Below are 10,786 nucleotides of genomic sequence, written 5' to 3' on the forward strand. Positions count from 1 at the left end.
TGGCCACTCTTCATGTGTGAGTCCATACAGAATATTTGGCCTTGGGAGGCATCACTGCCAAGCTCAATCCCGTCCCCATATCTGCACGCTTTCCAGCAGAGGCTGTTGGATAGCGACTAGAAGCGGGAACCCTGGGTGATGTTTCCCCTCCCCAGCCCAGGTTTAGGAGATAGCGAAGGCCGCGCATCAAGAGACTTGAGCACATAATCTAGGCTGGCACTCCCGGTGCCAGTACTGAGGGAATGCTGCGCTGTCGGAGCTGCCGTTCTTCAGATGAGATGTTAAAACCGAGGTCCCGTCTGCCCTCTCAGGTGGATGTAAAAGATCCCATGGCACTATTTCAAAGAAGAACAGGAGGAGTTCTCCCTGGTGTCCTGGCCAATATTTATCCCTCAACCAACACCTAAAAATCAGATTATCTGGTCATTTATCTCATCACTGTTTATGGGATCTTGCAATGCGCAAATTGGCTGCTGTGTTTCCTACATTACAACAGTAACTACACTTCACTGGATTTTCAAAAGGCATTCAATAAGGTGCCACACGAAAGATTGTTACACAAGATAAGGGTTCATGGGGTTGAGGGTAATATATTAGCCTGGTTAGAGGATTGGTTAACGGACAGGTCATTTTCAAGTTGGCAGGCTGTAACTAGTGGGGTGCTGCAAGGATCGGTGCTTGGGCCTCAGCTATTTACAATCTATATTAATGACTTAGATGGAGGGACTGAGTGTAATGTATCCAAATTTGCAGATGCTACAAAGCTAGGAGGAAAGTAAGTTGTGAGGAGGACACAGAGTCTGCAAAGGGATATAGACAGGTTAAGGGATATAGACAGGGTGAGAAGGTGGCAGACGGAGTATAATGTGGGGAAATGTGAGGTTATTCACTTTGGTAGGAAGAATAGGAAAACAGAATATTTTTTAAATGGTGAGAAACTTTTAAATGTTGGTGTTCAGAGGGATTTGGGTGTCCCCGTACAAGAAACACAGAAAGTTAACATCCAGGTACAGCAAGCAATTAGGAAGGCAAATGGCATGTTGGCCTTTATTGCAAGGGGGTTGGAGTACAAAAGTAAGGAAGTCTTGCTGCAATTATACAGGGCTTTGGTGAGACTACACCTGGAGTACTATACACAGTTTTGGCCTCCTTACCTAAGGAAGGATATACTTGCCTTAGAGGTGGTGCAACAAAGGTTTATCAGATTGATTCCTGGGATGAGAGGGTTGTCCTATGAGGAGAGATTGAGTAGAATGGGTCTATACTCTCTGGAGTTTAGAAGAATGAGAGGTGATCTCATAAACATAAGATTCTGAGAGGGCTTGACAGGGTAGATGCTGAGAGACTGTTTCCCCTGGCTGAAGAGTCTAGAACTAGGGGTCATAGTCTCAGGATAAGGTGTTGGCCATTTAAGACTGAGATGAGGAGGAATTTCTTCACTTAGAGGGTTGTGAATCTTTGGAATTCTCTACCCCAGAGGGCTGTGGATGCTGAGTCGTTAAGTATATTCAAGACTTAGATCGATAGATTTTTGGACTCTAAAGGAATCAAGGGATATGGGGGTCAGGCAGGAAAGTGGAGTTGAGGTCGAGGATCAGTCATGATCTTAATGAATGGCGGAGCAGGCTCGAGGGGCCTACTCCTGCTCCTATTCCTTATTTTATTAACATATGATCTTATAAAGCGCTTTGGGATGTCCTGAGGTTGTGAAAGGAGCTGAGCAATGCCGTGAAGCAATAGCTGGAGCGAATAGGGTGTTGGGGTGCATTTATAGGTCTATTGACTATAAGACAAAGCAAACTATTTTGTCCTTGTACAAGGCCTTGGTCAGGTCTCATTTGGAATTCTGTCTCCAGTTTTGGTCTCCTCACATGGTGGGTGATATTAAGACTTTGAAAAGGGTGCAAGGAGGGTCACTAGATTAATTCCCAGCTTAAAGCATCTTAGTTATCAAGATAGGCTAAAAGAGCTGGGACTCTGCACTTTAGAGAAGCCTAGATTTAGGGGTGATCTGATTGAGGTTTATAAGATGATGAAAGGAATAGATTGTGTTCCAGTTGAGAGTTTGTTTCAATTAACTACGTTAGGGAGGACCAGGGGTCACAATTTTAAGTTGTACAAAAATTAGAGCCAGACCTTTCAGGAGTGAGATTAGAAAACATTTCTACACACAAAGGGTTGTAGAAGTTTGGAACTCTCTTCCGCAAACGGTAATTGATACTAGCTCAATTGCTAAATTGAAATCTGAGATAGATAGCTTTTTGGCAACCAAAGGTATTAAGGGATATGGGCCAAAGGCAGGTATATGGAGTTAGATCACAGATCAGCCATGATCTTATCAAATGGTGGAGCAGGCACGAGGGGCTGAATGACCTACTCCTGTTCCTATATTCCTATAAGATCAGATCTAGGTTAGATGTCAGGAGGTGGTTCTTTTCCCAGAGACTAGTGGACCTCTGGAACAGGCTGCCGACTCCTGCGGTGAATTCCTTCGAGCGAGAGTTGGACCTGTTTCTGGCTGGGTCGGAGATCACCTCTTACAAAAGGTAGTAAATGTAATGCATAGATTTATCAGGGCCAGAGTGATCTCCTGGCCTAGTTTTGATCGGCAAAGGGGTCAGAGAGGAATTTCCCAGGCTTTCCCTAAATATTGGCCTGGGTTTATGTCTTTTTTTGCGTGTGGGGTGGGGAGTGTATAGATTTTGATACACAAGGTACAGGCTGGATGGACCAGAAGGTGTTTTCCTGGCTGTCATTGCTCGGATGTTCATATAAATGCAAGTTCTATCTTTTACAAGGTGAACATTAATCTGGGCGCCACTTATTTTAGGCAATGTAAGTGACCAGTCCCCTTGACCTAGAGCTCAACCTTCCTCACCGTGTCACCCAGAATCTGAGACAGAAGGTCGGAATCAAGGTGACAGCCAGCACCTCCCGCTACTGGACGGCAGTTCATCTCAAGCAGGTCTGAGATGACAGAAACACCATCGTCTTCTCAGCGCTCGCACCGTGTGAATAGCGTAGCTCTTGTGCCGAGGATGTGATCGCACGTATACGTGCACATGGATAGAAAGCATGTAGACCATCGACCCATACAGTCAATTCCACTTGTGCTGTAAATATTATCAGTGTAGAAATCTCCTGGTGTGAGAGAGACTGCAGATGATAAACGAAGCTGCAAATTGGAGACCCATTTCAACCACTGGTTTTTAAACTGGGGTCCGCACACCCGAGGCGATTCTAGTGGAATGGCATTGCTGCGGTTCTCTGATTCTCTCCAGCACAAGGCTGTGCATCCCATTCAGAGAGCTCTGTGTTCTATATATTTTTGGGGGGAAATTTTCTGTGCTTGTCAACTTGTACGCTGTTTCTGCAGCTATACAGGCATAAAAACCATCTCCTGCAGCAATAGTGCACTTCTCTATAATGCCTTAGACCTCAGGATGTCCCATAGCGCTTTACAGCCAATTAAGTACTTTTGAAGTGTAGTCATTGTTGTAATGTAGGCAAGGTGGCAGCCAATTTGTGCACAGCAAGATCCCACAAACAGCAATGTGATAAATGACCAGATAATCTGTTCTAGTGATGTTGGTTGAGGGATAAATATTGGCCGGGACACCAGGGTGAACACCCCTGCTCTTCAAATAGTACCACAGGATCTTTTACATCCACCTGGGAGGGCAGACAGGGTCTTGGTTTAACATCTCATGCTGAAAGATGGCACCTCCCACAGTGTAGCACTCCCTCAGTACTGCACTGAAATATCAGCCTGGATTTTGTGCTCACATCTCTGGAGTGGGACTATGAACCCACGATTTTTTGCCTTAGAGGTGAGAGTGCTACCCCACTGAGCCATGGCCAACACCGAGCCCTCTCGCTTGCTGTTCCTGGTGATTGACAGTCGCCATTTTTACAATGACCTTTCTGTGAGGGTAACTTTCGAACAGCAGTGATCAGACTCAACAGCGTTTCCTGCAGAGACTGGCAGTGCCTGTTTGGAATTCATGCCAATGCCGACACTGACATCATAACTGTAGTTGAACCCATCGTGTAAAGCAGACTACTAACCGTATAACCAGGCGGTCACCCATGTTCATCTTTAGTGAATGATTACTGTTACTGTCACTGTTCGCTAGTAGGAAGCTAATTGACTGACTTGGTTACAGCATAAATACTTTGTCAAAACAGGAGTAGAGATCCAGTACCTGATGACTCAGTTTGCTGTAAGCCCTTGCACTCTCTGACACTCAATCAGGCACAATGGGGTAGATTTTGACTTTATGTGATAGTGTAGAACGGGTGATAGGTTTTACATCTCTCCCCATTGTTATTTCTATTGACTTCAATAGGAACCTCGGAACAGGAGGAGACCATTCATGACTGATCTGTAACTTAACTCCCATCTACTCGCCTTGGTTCCATAACCCTTAATACTCTTACCTAATAACAATCTATCAATGTCAGTTTTGAAATTTTCAATTGACCCCCAGCCTCAGCAGCTTTATGGGGGGAAAGAGTTCCAGATTCCCACTGTAAATAACAATCGGGAGAGATATAAAACGGGCTGCCGACTTGCCTTTATCCATTTTACACTGTCGCATAGAGTCAAGATCCAACCCAGATTTTGGGAAACACGGGAAAAAAACAATTTAAAAAAAAATCCTGATTGTTATCTAGAGACTCATACTGGAAATCACCCGTGGGGATGTCTGGTGAGGAAAGGCTCAACTGTGAGGTCTTCCACAGTTGAATGACCTAGGCTCACTTACGAAGACACTTGGGTGAGATACCAGAGGTCAGTTGGAAGCTATGGAATTGCGGCACTGTATGAGTCAGCACCTTTAGAAAGTTGGGGGGGGGGTGACTGAGTGGGGTATTTGTCATTCAAACATTTTTGCTTTTGTTAAGTCTTTGCATTTATGTTTGTTTATGTCTGTGACTCTGCGTGGCTGATGCTATGCCTGTGAGTGTCTCTCTGTCTGTCACTGAGTGTGTTTCTGTGTCTGTGTGCGCTTGTGTCTGTTCTTTCTTTTCTCTCTGCCTCTGTGTGTCCTTCTCTTTGACTGTGTATCATTTTCTGTGTCCATGTGTGTCTCATTCTCTGCCTGTCTGGGTGTGCCACTATCTCTCTTTGTCTCTGCTTGTGTGTGTCTCTCTCCATGTGTGTCTCTCCTTGTGTTTGTGTGTGTTTCTCTCTCTCTCTATCTGTCTCTCTCTGTCTATTTCTCTGTCCACGTGTGTCTGTCCCTATGTCTCTCTCTCTATGCTTGTTTCTCCCTGTGCCTGTGTGTGTCTCTCTCTCTCTATCTCTCTCCTCTCTCTATTTCTCTGTCCATGTATATATCTCCCTGTGTCTGTCCACGTCTCTCCATCTCTCTATATGTATCTCTCACTATATTTGCTGTTTCTTTCCATGTGTGTGTGTCTTTCTCTGAATATGGGGGTCTCTCTCTCTCTCTCTGTGCCCACATAGAATACGTGTTCATACCCTGGTGCATCATTCATTTGTATGTATGTCTGTGTATGCCTGTGTGTGTTTGTGTGTATGTGTATTTGTGTCTCTCTGTTTATTTGAGTCTGTGTGTGTGCGTGTGTGTGTATGTGTGTGTTTGTCCGTGTCCGTGTGTGTGTGTGTGTGTCTGTGTGTTTGTGACTGTGTGTCTGTGTGTGTGTCCATGTGTGTATGTGTCTGTGTGTGTGTATCCGTGTGTGTGTCTGTGTGTGTGTCTGTGTCTGCGTGTGCATCTGTGTGTGTGTCTGCGTCTCTTTGTGTGTGTGTGTGTGTGTGTTTGGGTGTCTGTGTCTGTGTGTGTGTGTGCTCAGATGTTGTGCGTGTTGGTATCCAACTCTTCCACATGTATTTAATATGATTTATTTATGTGCATGTCCAAATGGTGTCCTTGAGAGATCCCATGCCTGACACACATAATTAAATTTCCTATTTTACTGTGTGAGCACACTCACAGCTCTGATATCTGTTTGTGTGCCCGGTTAATGTGTACGTGTGTGTGTTACAATCTAACGTACGAAACGTTCTTTACTTGATCGTGTGGATGCACATGTATGTGTTAATTTCTAGAGGAATAGAATTGAAAGCAGAGAAGTTATGTTAAACTTGTATAGAGCCTTGGTTAGACCACACCTGGAGCACCGTGCGCAGTTCTGGTCTCCATATTACAAAAAGGACATAGAGGCACTGGCGAAGGTGCAAAAAAGATTTACAAGGATGATACCAGAACTGAGAGGTTATACATATCAGGAAAGACTGAACAGGCTGCGGCTCTTTTCTCTAGAAAAGAAAAGACAGAGGGGTGACCTGATAGAGGTCTTTAAAATTATGAAACGGTTCGATGTGGTAGATATAGAGATGTTTCCACTTGTGGGGGAGTCCAAAACTAGGGGCCATAAATATAAGATAGTCACTAATAAATCCAATAGGGAATTCAGGAGAAACTTCTTTACCCAGAGAGTGGTTAGAATGTGGAACTTGTAGTTGAGGCGAATAGCATAGATGCATTTAATGTGAAGCTGGATGAACACATGAGGGAGAAAGGAATAGAAGGATATGTTGATAGGCTGAGATGAAGTAAGGCAGGAGGAGGCTACATTCCCCTGCTCTTTTTCTAAATAGTGCCGTGGGACCTTTTACGTCCATCTGAAAGGGCAGACAAGGCCTCAACCGAAAGACAGCACCTCTGTCAGTGCAGCTCTCCCTCAGTACTGCACTGGCAGTGTCAGACTAGATTTTGTGCTCAATCTCTGGAGTGGGACTTGAACCCATGACTTTTTGTCAGAGGCAAGAGTGCTGCTCACTGAGCCACGGCTGGTACTTGATATTCCAAATGGAACCATAGCAGCTTGTAACATTACAAAGAATATAATCTATTTAATATTTTAATAATTGCACCCAACTTCCAGACTAGGTGCAGCCCATACTCACACATACAGTATTGTTAAGCTTTGTTTAATTTATTGAAAGTACTGATGCTACATAATGTCAATTCTCCCTTGAGGTTTTTTAATGACAGGCATTTTTATCCAATAACACTAATGATGAATGCCTCTGGGTTTTTTTTATTGGACTGGGGTATTCTAAACTGATTAAATCCTGCTGAACTATCAGCGTATGGTTTCCAATTTCATGCACAATACCAGATGATATCTCTTGGCTTCCAGTCTGATTTCACATGTAGAATCTTAGGTAATAGTTCCTGAACATCCAGGTGGATTATGTCCAGCAGTATGCCGGCCCGCCCGGGAAATCCAAGGACTGTCAAACTGGCATTGCCCTCCAGCACTGACCCCAGAGTTGGTAGGGTCAGTGGGAGGGCACCTTATTAACATGGGGGGCAGGTGGGCAGAAATGCTAATTTAGGCACATCTTTGGTGCCTACCTACCTCATGTGCCTGAAAACCCAGCTGCCCGTCCATGGGCAGTGGGGTGAGAGGGCAAAGTTGCTAAGGCTCCTGCTCTCCCCAACCCCAGTATTGCTCCGAAACCAAAATCCTTGAATTCCCTACCTACCATCATTGTGGGAGCACCATCAGTACAACAACAACACCTTGCATTTAGATAGCACCCCTGACATAGTAAAACGTCCCAAGGTGCTTCACAGGAGTGATTATCAAACAAAATTTGATACTAAGCCACATAAAGACGATATTAGGGCAGATGACCAAAAGCTTGGTCAAAGAGGTAGGGTTTAAGGAGCGTCTTAAAGAAGGAGAGAGAGTTAGAGAGGTTATGGGAGAGAATTCCAGAGCTTAGGGCCTAGGCAGCTGAAGGCACAGCCGCCAATAGTGGGGCGATGAAAATCGGGGATGCACAAGAGGCAAGAATTGGAGGAGCGCAGAGATCTCGGAGGGTTATAGGGCTGGAGGAGGTTACAAAGATAGGGAGGGGGGTGAGGAGGCCATGGAGGGATTTGAAAACAAGGATGAGAATTTTAAAATTGAGGCAATGCCAGACCGGGAGCCAATGTAGGTCAGCGAGCACAGGGGTGAGGGTGAACAGGACTTGGTGCAAGTTAGGATACAGGCAGCAGTGGTTCAAGGTGTAGATAAACCACCACCATCTCGGGCAAGTAGGGTTGGGCAATAAATGCCAGCCATCTCTCACGTACCAGAATGTCCTGCACTTCATTGGATTGCTCTGAAAAGAACATTTCTAAAGGATGGATCCAAATCTTTACTGTCTATTTTCATAATATTTGGAAAACTTGTTTCTTGTTCTTGCCTTTTGCTTCCATGTAATCTTAATTCATATAAATAAATTCAACTTGTGGTTTTGAACTGAATGATACATAGAATCATACAGCACAGAAGGAGGCCATTCGTCCCATCGTGCATGTGCTGGCTCTTTGAAAGAGCTATCCAATTAATCTCACTCCCCTGCTCTTTCTCTTTAGACGTACAGATGTTTCCTTTTCAAGTATTTATCCAATTCCCTTTTGAAAGTTACCATTGAATCTACTTCCACCAACTTTTCAGGTAGTGCATTCCAGATCATTACAACTAGCCGCATTAAAAAAAAATTCTCTTCATCTCCCCTCTGGTTCTTTTGCTAACGGTCTGAAAGTACGGTGTTTTTCTACCTATGGCAGGATGGCATGCTGAGAAACCCATGAAACTGCCAGGGAGAAGTATCTTGATAAAAGGGTCACTGTTATTCCTGTGCTGTGTCACTCCCATTCACAGTCCATTAAGGTTCTAATTTTTGGATCAATATGGTTCAACTTGTGGAAACTGCAGTTTGAAGTAAATAAATGAACATACAGAATTGACAGGCAGGAAAAATCCAGCTGTCCATCAAGCCTGCCCCACAAGAGAGTAGGGAGAGAACTCGAATTGTAACTGGAGTACAAAATAAACAGCAGCAGTGTTTCATAATCCTGAATTGTTTATCAATCATAAAATCAACAAAATGCTTTCTGTGCTTTCAGCCACTAAAAGAGCTGGGAGTTCTCCCAGTGTCCTGGCCAACCACCACTCCTCATCCATCACCGCCCAAAACAGCTGGACTCGTAACTGATCTCATTGTTGTTTGCAGCATGTTCCTTAGTGTGAATTGGGTGCCACAAAATAACAGCGGCAACACTTTAAAAAGTAATTGACGCTGTGAATCACTTTGGGCCGGGCCAAGGATGTGAAAAGCACTAGGCAGCTGTCAGTTTTTTCTTTCTCATTGTAAATTCAACAGGGTTTTCTCCGTGATGATGAATAAAGCTGGAGTGAAAGTTGAATAAAGCTTGTAATGAAGGTGCCAAAAAGTGCGATATTACTGGTCACAGCTTTCAAAACTTCAAACAGCATTTCCATGGACACTTTATGCCTTTCATCATTCTTCAGAGACGTCCACCTGGAGTTCAAGGCGCTGGATTATATCCCATAATCTCACAAATGGAGGATATTGCAATGCAGCTGGAGGTTCCCGAGCCGAAGCTATTTGAACTCAGCATCTGAGACAATGGCCTACCTGAGCCACGTTGAGTCTTTCACACCCTCTTCAAAATACATCCTTGCTTTCACACGTGCCTCTCCTGACTGCTGGACTCTGCTCTTCATCCCTCAGTACAGTGCCCTCCAAACAGCCCACAGAGCCCAGTCCGAAACCACTGACCAAAAGAGGTCTATCTATAGAGTAAGGGTTTACAAGACCATTATCGATCACGTATGTCTTGTATCCATTGCAGACATTAACTTGAATGTTCACAAGCAACAAAGTCACAAGGCAATTATGGCGTGCTTCAGAAATGGAAATAAAACATTATTTCACACAGGTGCCTCTATGAATTATTCTGTTGTGTAGTTCATTACTTATGGCTTTTGTATTCTCTCCTCAGCTGCCCTTGATCTTCCTGAGCCTTGTGCTGGCTTCGGCTAGTTGCATACTTGCAGGGCCCTTGCCAATGTCACTCTTAGCCAGCTGCTAGGTGATGCCCAAGAGTTTCCCAGGGATGGTTTAAGTTCTTCTTTAGAAAGGCAGCTGACAGCAGACACACAGGACTCCCTGTATCCACTGCTCTCCATCATATAAACAAGGCTAGGTGCCAGCAACCAAGGGCATTAGGGACCCAGGAAAGAGTGGGCCTGCAATCCTGCCATTTGCAATAAGGAAGTTGATGCCAAATACTTGCTTTCTGTACATGTAGAGCCCAATGTATCTACGGGGCCCGGCTCCGAGTCTAAGTGTAAAAGTGGGAGAGTGACCCACTAGATGTGGCTCTCCTTAAATACAACACACAGCGAGAACAACAACAACGGATATTTATAGCGTATCTTTAACGTAGAAAAATGTCCCAAGGCACTTCACAGAGGCGTAATCAGACAAAAATAGGTGCCAAGGCAAAGAAGGAGATATTAGGAGAGGTCACCAAAAGCTTAGTCAAAGAGGTGAGCTTTAAAGAGATTCTTAAAGGAGGAGAGGCCGATGGGTTTATGAAGGGAATTCCAGAGTGTGGAGGGGGTGAAGGAAGGGGAGAATGCATGAGGCCAAAGTCAGAGTTCTGGAGAGTTCTAGCCTTGCTTATATTATGGGATTTTTAGAGCTAGAGGAGGATACAGAGGTAGAAAGGGACAAGGTCATGGGGGGATTTAACATAAGGATGAAAATTTGAAATTGGAGATGTTGGGGGTCCAAGAGCCAATGTAGGTCAGCAAGGAGATGAGTGAGTAGAACTTGGTGCAGGGCAGCATAATTTTGGATGCACTGAAATTTATGGAGGTGGAGGATGGGAGGCCGGCCAGGAGAGCATTGGAATAGTTGAGTCTGGAGATGAGAAAGGCA

At 44.6% G+C, this 10,786-nt stretch overlaps 1 long non-coding RNA gene across 2 annotated transcripts in view; it reads left to right on the forward strand.

Moving 5' to 3' along the window:
• Positions 1-9,778, forward strand: part of LOC137335402 (uncharacterized) — a 104,406-nt gene extending 94,628 nt beyond the window's left edge. For both annotated transcript variants that reach the window (XR_010966397.1, XR_010966398.1), the window contains one exon: positions 8,943-9,778. This is a non-coding gene — a long non-coding RNA (uncharacterized lncRNA). The remainder of the gene's footprint in view (positions 1-8,942) is intronic.
• Positions 9,779-10,786: the final 1,008 nt, after the last annotated feature.

Source organism: Heptranchias perlo, chromosome 19 (genome assembly GCF_035084215.1).
Source record: "Heptranchias perlo isolate sHepPer1 chromosome 19, sHepPer1.hap1, whole genome shotgun sequence".
Taxonomy (NCBI): Eukaryota; Metazoa; Chordata; class Chondrichthyes; order Hexanchiformes; family Hexanchidae; genus Heptranchias; species Heptranchias perlo.